Source organism: Rhincodon typus, chromosome 13 (genome assembly GCF_021869965.1).
Source record: "Rhincodon typus isolate 14 chromosome 13, sRhiTyp1.1, whole genome shotgun sequence".
NCBI lineage: Eukaryota > Metazoa > Chordata > Chondrichthyes > Orectolobiformes > Rhincodontidae > Rhincodon > Rhincodon typus.
Genome location: NC_063344.1, coordinates 62,062,292 through 62,072,527, shown reverse-complemented (window position 1 = coordinate 62,072,527; position 10,236 = coordinate 62,062,292).

Below are 10,236 nucleotides of genomic sequence, written 5' to 3'. Positions count from 1 at the left end.
CCTTTACCAGTTTGTCTTGTCTCCCCTTGAACACAAAAGGTGAAACTTACCCAAGCTTTTCTTCGAATATTAAAAGTACATCCAGCTGGATTTCCTCACCAAGTGAAGATTTGATTTAAGGTAACACGGATGATTTGTAGAGGAACGGAGCTGGGCTCGGGAAGCTAGTGTAGGTATTGTGTCTTCATGCAGACTGTCATGTTCCTGCTGTGTCGAGCTATATTTATCCTGTCCAGGGACACAGCGTTGCGCTGGCTATCTGCCTTCCCACCCAGCCACCTGTTCTTAAAGCAACACTGCAGTCAAACAATATCATGTAACACCAGCAAGCCACGTATTTCAACATATATTGGAGTAAATAGAAGCAAATGTGATTTCACTTTACCAGATGAGGTTCCTGACTTGTAAACTTCCCTCCCTCATTCCACTCAATTTTCAGGGGCAGTCAGCTTTAATTTAATGTTTGAATACATTCACCATCTCCCCCCACCACCCACCCTGACACCACTGGATGTCAATGACAGAGGCCTAGAAAACCAGAGTTAACACAGTGTGGAGCTGGAGGAATACAGCAGGCCAGGCAGCATCAGAGGAGGCAGAAAGCTGACGTTTCAGGTCGGGATCCTTCTTCAGAAAATTTTCTGAATTATGATGCTGCCTAGCCTGCTGTGTTCCTCCAGCTCCACGCTGTGTTATCTCTGACTCCAGCATCTGCAGTTCTTGCTATTTCAGCCCTGGAAAACCAACTAGCTCTGGACAACAAACAGAAATTTTTGGGACATCCACAAGGGTCTCTGGACCTGAAACATTAACTCTGCTTTCTCTCCACAGAGAAAGGGAAGGTGATGACTTGGTAGTACTATTGCTGGACTGTTAACCCAGGGTCCCAGGAATGTTCCTTGGACATAGGTTCAAATCCTGCCATGGCAGATGGTGGAATTTGAATTCTATAAAAAGAAACAAAAATCTAGAATTAAAAGTCTGATGATGACCATGAATCCATTGTTGACAGTCAGGAAAAACCCACCCTGTTCTTTAGGGAAGGAAACTGCCATCCTCACCTGGTCTGGCCTACATGTGACTCTAGACCCCCAGCAATATGGTTGACTCTTAACTGCTTACTGGGCAATAATTTTTTTGTTTTATTCATTCACAAGATGAGGGCATCACTGGCCAGGCAGCATTTATAGCCCATCCCTAATTGCCCAGAGGGCAGTTAAGAGTCAACCATAATGTGTCAGGAAACACATAAAAATTGACAAGGTTAGGATGGCTGTTTCCTTCCCGAAAGAACATTAGCGAACCAGGTGAGTTTTTCCCCAATGATCAATAATGGACTCATGGTCATCATTAGACTCTTAATTCTCAGATTTTTTTTAAATTGAATTCAAATTCCAACATCTGCTGTGGCAGGATTCGAACCCAAATTCCCAGTATATTAATCTGGGTCTCTGGATTAACAGTCCAGCAATAATACCCCTAGACCATTACCTCCTTGCTGGCCTAGTCAGTGACACGGTCATCCCATGAATAAAGTTTTAAAAATGTTGCCAGACCTGCTGCATTTCTCCAACAATTTCTGTTTTGGTTGTTAGGAATTTGCGTACGCTTACTGCTTCATATAATCAGAAACATGGAATACCAACCCACAAGGAAATATTAGGCAGGGTGATCAGAGGCTTAGTCAAAAAGACAGTTCTTAAAGAAAACTTCTCAGCCTCAGAAGGTCAAGGTATAATCAGCTGAAGTGAGTATGGGGGCATTCACAAAGAGTCAGAGAACCAGTGGATGGCAGGTTGGGGGAGGGGGTGCTAGCAGAGTTTATAGAATTGGAGTTAGAAATACACATGACGCTGAGAATTTTAAATTGGAAGAATGGGGCATGGTGAGAAACCAATGTGAGATAACGCAGACAACAAGAGTTTACATTGAGCTGCATTTTCTTGAGGGGAGATGTTGGGAAATCAGTGTGGGGGTTAAAGGGAATATAATCATGTGACATTACATCACTTCCTGAGGTGATGATTAACATATTAAACAATTCTAAGTCAGCCCTTAATAATCTTACCTTCAACATAATAGGACAAATGACCATAACAGCTGGTTTATTTCTAATGCTTGGACATAAAGCTACTGTGAAAGCATCTGATAATCTTGCTTCATGAGGTTATGTTGTCAGTGGAGCTTAACAACCATCAAGACCTTTCCATTGCAATCCACGCAGTGGCTCAGTGTAAGCAGTATGTCCATCAGTTCCCTGAGCTCAAAAGAGTGTCAAGTTTTGTCCCAAGCAGCTCCATGACACAGGACCCTGTGCTCTACAGTCTGTTCCCCGGGACACACACTGAGGCGAACGTTGGCTGTGCCTGGAGGACCATCAGCTCAGTGAAAGATGCCCTTTGGTCTGCCTGAAATTTATTGGTCTTCCAGGACTAGGAGTTGGCCCTGACCAAGTGCTGCAGACTGGCACATTCCAAGGTCCAGGACTACGTGCTGAGGGATGCACTAAAGCTTGGGGCAGCCAAGGCGCAATAGGGAAAGACCACTGTCTGAGGTCTTCCTTCTGAAGCTAAATGGGGGTCTGTTCAATTATCGGACCCTCCCAGAGCTTCAAAAGCATGTGAGTGAAGCCTTGTATATGTAAGTGATGCCTTTGGTTGGTTTGGATACAGTCACACTCCAATGTTTGTTTGTTACCTTAATATGATACTGTACAGAACCGAATTGCATTTTGTGAGTATTTATATATATAAAGATAATTTTTATGAACAAAGTATATTTTTGAAATTAAAAAAAAAAAGAGTTCAAAAGAATTGCACTTTTAGCCTCAAAAGCTGGAGCTTCATTGAGTGCATTTCTTGCTGTTCTCCATGTGATTGTTGGAGTGGACTAAATCTTCTGGTTTCAGATTCATCAGAGATTGGACATGTGATCCAAGATGTGTGTCAGAACCCACTAGAAATGTCAATGCACTGACTCTGAGAGTTGCTCAGGAAGGTTGATCTCCCAATGGGCAATTCTGCAAAAGTGTCCACACGTCTGAATTAGAGTCAGAGACTTTAGGAAGCTGATGTACTTAACTTGGTACTTGCCTATTTACTCATTCATCCGGTGTGGGTTGTTTTCTGTCCAGTCATTGTCAGACACAAGAGTTCCCTGGCTGATTGTAAGACTTGAGCCATTGTCTGGACTGGTACATGATTCCAGTGCAGCAGTAATTTGAGGCAAGCTGGGATATGCATTCAGAAAATAATCAGTTTCTTGCCCTTTGTGAATCTACAGTTCACTCCATGTGACACATCTTGAAGCAACTATGTTTTGATTTTGTTTAGCTGGTCATGTATCTATGGAAAGGGTGCACTGACTGACAGAAATGTCAATGGAGCATTTAAAGTGACTGTGCTCTGGAAATGCAACCACTGCCTCCACCCCCCCCACCCCCTCACTCTTCCCCAGTCCTTCCCTCTTCAAATTGCGGTGGCTTTGGATTGCAAAGTATTTCAGTTGTTATCTTGGTGCTATATTTGACCCAATGCTGAAGGTCCTTTGTAAAAGGTTGTTGTCCGTGGCACTGCCTGATGTGCATGCCCTTGATCAGACATTCGATCCAGAGCTTCCAACCCCGTCCCTTTCTGCCCAATCGACAAGCAGCCCGCACTCCGTTTGATTTGCAACCCGAAGCTGAGTTGATCCAATCAGCTGCAGATGAGTCCGTTAAATTGTCTTTCATTGGCCATTTAAGGACCTCCGTTGCTAGTGGGGCAAGAACTGGGTATGCCACCACCCCATTAATTAAATGTCCTTCCTGCCTCCCACATCACCTCCTCCAGGAACACCTTTAACGTGCAAAATTAGCTTTTATCTCCATGTAATTTAGTTTCATTTTTAACTTTATTGACTGTACTTCATGAACAAACCTCTTTCACAAACCATGGCTTAATGAGGAAAATAATCATTTATTGGATATCAACTTGAAAATTGACACTAGATTTGCAACAATATTATGGGTTTATGCTCAAATTAGATTTGCTAAAATGATGCAGCCCACGGTGAACTTGCAGAATGTGTGATTTTTAGTGTCTATTTTTCACTAATTCCATAACTAGTCTTGTACTCATTCCCTCAACGTCAGCCTTCCTGCTCCTCTGATGCTGCCTGGCCTGCTGTGTTCATCCAGCTGTACACCTTGTTATCTCAGACTCCAGCATCAGCAGTTCCTACTATCTCTGGGAAGATTGGTAGTAAGTTGAGGAAGCCCCATCAGGAAGCAAAGAATAGTATTGAGGCATTAATTGTGAAGCTGTGCCTCTTTACACTCTAAAGAATCCTGCCTTTTGAAAGCTCTTTCTAACCAAGAAGTATACATCTGGGACTGGGGTTTGTCAAGAATGAGTTTCAACAAATACTACCCAACGTTGACTGACATATTTGATTTCTGTGTGCCCACAATTTAATTTAACTTGGTGTTCAAAATGATTGCCAGAACTTGATGCTATAATAATCAATCCTCCGCTTAAAGTTTTCGAAATTTGTGGCTTGGGTTGTGGTTGAGGTTATAGGCTTGCTCGCCAAACTGGTGCGTTGGTTGCAAATGTTTTGTCACCCTGCTAGGTAACATCGTCAGTGCGCCTCCAGTAAAGTGTCAGTGTTCTGTCCCGCTTGTTATTTATATGCCTCGGTTTGTTGGGGTGTTTGGTACCACTTCCAGTTCTGTTTCTCAGTGGTTTGTACACAGGGTCTAATTCAATATGTGAGTTGATGAAGTTCCCGTTAGAATACCAGGCGTCCAGGAATTCCCTGGTGTGTGTCTGTTTGGCTTGTGTGATTATGGATGTGTTGCCCCAGTTGAATTTGTGTCCCTTGTTGTCCATGTGTAGTGAGACAAGTGAGAATTGGTGGTGTCTCTTGGTGGCTAGTTGGTGTCCGTGTATCCGTATTGTCAGTTTTCTTCTGGTTTGACCTATGTAATGTTTCTCAAAGTCCTTGCATGGTATTTTGTATATTACATTTAGTTTTTTTTGGTTGTGGGTAAGGGACATTTGTCAGTAGCAATCACAGGGTGGTTGTTGGTTTGTGGGCTACCCTGATACTTAGGGGTCTGCGTAGTCTTGTGGTCATGTCTGAAATATCCTTGATGTATGGTAGGGTGATTAGTGAGTCTGGTCATATTGTATCTTCCTGTTGTGGTCTGTCTCGGAGGTAACGGCAGATTGTGCTTTTTGGGTATCCATTCCTTTTCAAGACTCTGTGTAGGTGCTCCTGTTCTGCTTTGTGTAGTTCCGGGTTGCTGCAATGTGTTGTGGCTCATTTAAATAGTGTCCTGATGCGGTTCTCTTTATGGTCATTGGGGTGATTGCTAGTGTAATTGAGTATCTAGGCGTATGCGTGGTCTTTCTATAAACGCTAGTCTGGAGTTCTCCATTGTTTTTGCGTTCTACCATTATGTACAGGAAGGGTAGTCGGTTATTTCGTGAATTTTACCCCAGTAAGGATGTTGTTTATGTGTCAGGACACTAACAGCACCAACAAGGACAGCACCCTGAAACTGCTGGATCTGTGCCTCACAACCAACTTCACTTCAACAACTGTATATTCAAACAAATCAATGGAACACCAATGGGATCCCCAATATCAGGACTGATTGCAGAAGCAGTAATGCAAAGGTTAGAATAGACAGCACTCCCCACTATACAAACCAAACCTGAGATCCGATATGTAGATGACACCTTTGTGATTATTAATCGCACAAAACTAGAAGAAACCCCCTACTGGGACAACACATCAATAATCGCACAAGCCAAACAGAGTCACGCCAGGGAATTCCTGGAGGCCTGGTATTCTAACCGGAACTCCATCAACAAACACGTTGAATTAGACCCTGTGTACAAACCACTGAGAAACAAAACCAGAAGTGGTACCAAACACCCCAACAAGCTAAGGCATATAAATAACAAGCGGGACAGAACACAGAAGCTTCACCGGAGATGCACTGACGATGTTACCTAGCAGGGTGATGAAACGTCTGTAAACAAATCCATCGGCTCGGCGAGCATGTCTAAAATCTCAGTCAATTCTCTGCTATGTAGTGTTTTACAGATCATGGCCCAGTTAAATTAGCAAATGTTCAAATGATCTATTAAGAATCCTTTTTGTCCCAAACACTGGCTGGAGCCAATTTAGTGTCATTAAATGTTGACTACACATTTCCTTGCAAAGGAAAACATCTGTCTTTGCATTCCAAAACCAATGGGTCATACTAGTAGGTTATGCATTGTGAAAGTGAAGGAAAAGTTAATTGACATAGGACTGTATTTCACCAATGCTCACTGTCAAAATTGTACAAAAATTTACAAGACCAGGTTTTCATTCACCCCCTCTCTGAACCAGTTCCCTGGACTTTTCTCTGAAAATGATGAGATTTGAACAGATTTATATTTGCCTTTGAATCCTCATCCCTGCCTAGTTTTGGATTAGGAAGGTTAACATTTATTGTTTATCTGTAATGAATGTTTCACTTTTGCATTGCTTTTTTTTTGAATTTGAGTACTCTTTCTCACTTTTTAAAAAATATTTTGTTATGATTGACTTTTTAATCACGCTATGATTTTGTGCCTATTTAATCAGCATTTCAGGCCAAAAGCAAATTAATCTTGCATGCATTAATTTTAAATGTGCTACAGGCTGAGAGGCCAGCTCCTACTTGTTAAATTTATATCATAACTTTGATACAGCAAGGTACAGGGGATTACCTTTTAAAAGGAGACCGAGAATGCACAGTAGATTCAATAGCCAAGTAAATCAGAGGATGAAAATGGTGACGTCCTGATCTGAGGATATGATAGTGTGAGTATACAGAAGGACACATGAAAACATGAATGTGAATAAAATAACAATTCCATTCCTGTAGTGCCTTCCACAACCATGGGATATCCCAAAGCGCTTTACAATAAATAAAGTACTGTTGAATGTAATCTGAGTTGTAATACCCAAAACAAAGCAGCTAATTTGCACACAGCAAGCTCTCACGGAGAGCAAATGATGGATAATCAGCTTTCTGATGTTGATTGAGGGGTGAGTATTGACCCAGGACAATGGGAAAATCTTCCTCTGCTCTTGTCTGAAATCTTGCAAGATGTACGAGTGTGACAGAAGCTGGTTGTCAGGAAAAGGCTCTGCCAGGATCTGGATGTGAGCGTGTGATTGCCTTGTATACAGAAAGCCAGGTGTGAGAATGCTGCAAGGAAGGCTCTGGGAGGATACACCATCATCACCATAGAGACAGACAAGGCCTCCAAGAAAGGCTGTTGTGAAAACTTAGAGGAAAAGAATGTACAGGTCTCAGGAGTGCAAAAGCACTAAGGAGTGGGATTCATGGACACTCCCTCCTGGCACGGAAATAAATAGCTGAATGCTCTCCTTCAGCGATTCTATGTTTGTGAGAAAGGCTTGGTGTACATTGAGTACAAAGAAGGTCCTGTACAAGAAAATGAGTGTCAACGCCAGGCTGTGACTGTGAGGGACACCAAGTTACTCTCTGACAAACCCATTGACTCTGTTCTTTCCTCAAAGCTGATTTCTTCCTATCTCAACACTACATACTCTTCCCTCATCCAATCTTTTCTTACCCCCATCCAGGATACTCTCCACCATGGCAGGCTCCAGTTTCTCAGCCCTAATCTCATCCTTTCTGTTTAACTCAATCTCCACCTCCCCAGCCGGCACCCAGACAGTCTGAGGGATCTCCGCTTCTTCCCCAGACATTATCCATCCATCTGGCTGTTACATCCCTTAACTGCTTCAAGCTCCACTGAGTGGCTGTTAACCAGAAGCATTAGCGCAAATTCTCTCTCCACAACAGAATTCCAAACATTTCCAGCATTTTCTATTTTTATCCTAATAATTGATTTATTGTTGTCACATGTACTGAGGTACAGTGAAAAGTGGTGTTTAGCGTGTTTTACAGGTAGATCGTACCATACAAAGTGCATCAGGGTAGCAGGACATAGTGCAGAATACAGTGTTACAGCCATAGAGAAAGTGCAGAGAGAGAGAGAGAGATCAGAGTTAACAGTTGAGAGGTCCATTCAAGCGTCTGATAACAACGGGGAAGAAGTTCTTCTTGAAGCTATTCCTATGTGTATGCAAACTTTTATAATCTCTGCCCAATGGAAGAAGGTGGGAGAGGTCTTTGATTATGTTGGCCCTTTCCCGAGGCAGCAGGAAGTATAGATGGAGTCAATGGATGGAAGGCTGGGCTGTGTTCACGACTCTCTGTAGTAATGAGAAGAATGCCACAAGCAAGCACAACAAGGAATATGCGAAGAGCAAACAGATGAGCTGGATTGGACTCTCTATTTTTCACAATCATTTGATAAGGAATTAGTGATGGAAGTGACACAAGTCAGAAAGGCCCTGTAGATTCACCTTTCCCCAATTGAAATTCATCCTGTCGAAATGATTGATTGAGCTCTAAGGTATTTCTTTTTCTCCCAGGAGATGATTGTTCCTAGAATTTTCTTCTATTGGGGTTGATGAGGATGGCATGCCTTTGCCAAGGTAGCAGCTGGTTTTCATCATATCCAAGCTGTTTGAAGATGGCAGTCTGTTGTATCTTCTCTTGATTCTCTGCCTCCTTCCTTCTCTCTTCCTCTAGCCTGTGGAACAAAGAGGACTTTTCAACTTGGCTGTTACTGATGTAATCTAACAAAATGGATTTCCCACCCATCACAGAACTCACCCACAGTGAAACTGCTCCCTCCACCTGCCAGGGTATCTTGTTAGAGTAGAGTGGTCAACTGGTGTTAAATTTGGTAAGTGGCACAGTGAGTAAGTGCACTGCCAGATGTGGCAATGAACCATTCCGAGCTGGAAGCTCCCAGACTGGTTTGCGAGCTGGTGTAGGATGGTTTCAGCTGAAGCAGCAGTGGGTTGGAGGGGGGAAGCATTCCCAGAGCAGATTATTGTTTAAGGACATCAGGGTAGCACGGTGGCTCAACGGTTAGCACTGCTGCCCCACAGTGCCATGGCTCGGGTTCGATTCCACTCTTGGGTGACTGTCTCATAGATCATAGAATCCCTACAGTGTAGAAACAGGCCCTTCAGCCCAACAAGTCCACACTGACCCTTAGACCATCCCACCCAGACCCATTCGCCTATAACCCACCTAATCTACACATCCCTGAACACTACGGGCAATTTAGCATGGCCAATCCACCTAACCTGCACATCTTTGGGCTGTGGGAGGAAACCGGAGCACCCGGAGGAAACCCACGCAGACACGGGGAGAACGTGCAAACTCCACACAGACAGTCGCCCGAGGGTGGAATCGAACCCGGGTCCCTGGCGCTGTGAGGCAGCAGTGCTAACCACTGAGCCACACTAAATTCCCCACAGTATTGAGGGATGCGCAGGCTAGATAGATCAGCTATGATAAATGTGAGGTTATGGAACCAGGATTGGGGTATGCTCTTTGGAGGGTCAGTGCAGTATCGATTTGCTGAATGGCCTCATTCTGCACTGTAGGGATTCTATGAAATTCTATGAAGACTGTGTGAGGACATCAGATGAACAGAAGATTGGGCTGAAAACTATCCTGTTCTGCCTATTCTTAATAAATTGACCATTTAAGTGTCTTACTTGGGGCTCTCTCTGGCCTTGCCCTTCCCCTTGGGCCTTGTCAATAACCTCCTTCACTTCTAAAACCCTCTGAGAAATCTGTGTTCCTCCAATTCTGGCCTTTTATGGATCTCTGATTTCCCCGACCCTCTACTGCCTCTGAATTTCCAGTTCTAAACCTCTCTTTTTACAATTCCCATTAAGATCTAATTCTTTGACCCAGCTTCCGGTCACCTGTCTTAATGCCTCCTTCTTTCTGATTAACATAATGAAATCTCCCAAGGAGTGTAAAGGTACTCTGTAAATGTAAGTTGCTGTTGAAGTAATATGCAGCTGCAAATTGAGTTTGAAACTATCGTAGTGGTGTATTTCCCACTGAAATATCACTGAGGCTCCCTGATTGCCGATGAGCCTGTGCAGGATAAACCAGAATTACAGGAATGCTTGAAAGGAGGGCAGATGGCTGTAAAAGAGGGAGTTAGGATGGAGGTTGGAGTGAATGTGCAGGGAAGGGGAAGTTGGAGTGAGTGGGCCAAGGAGGGGGGAGGTTTGGGTGAGTATGTGAGGAGGAGGAGGTTGGAGTGGGATGACGAGGAGGCTGGAGTATATAGTCAAGGCAGA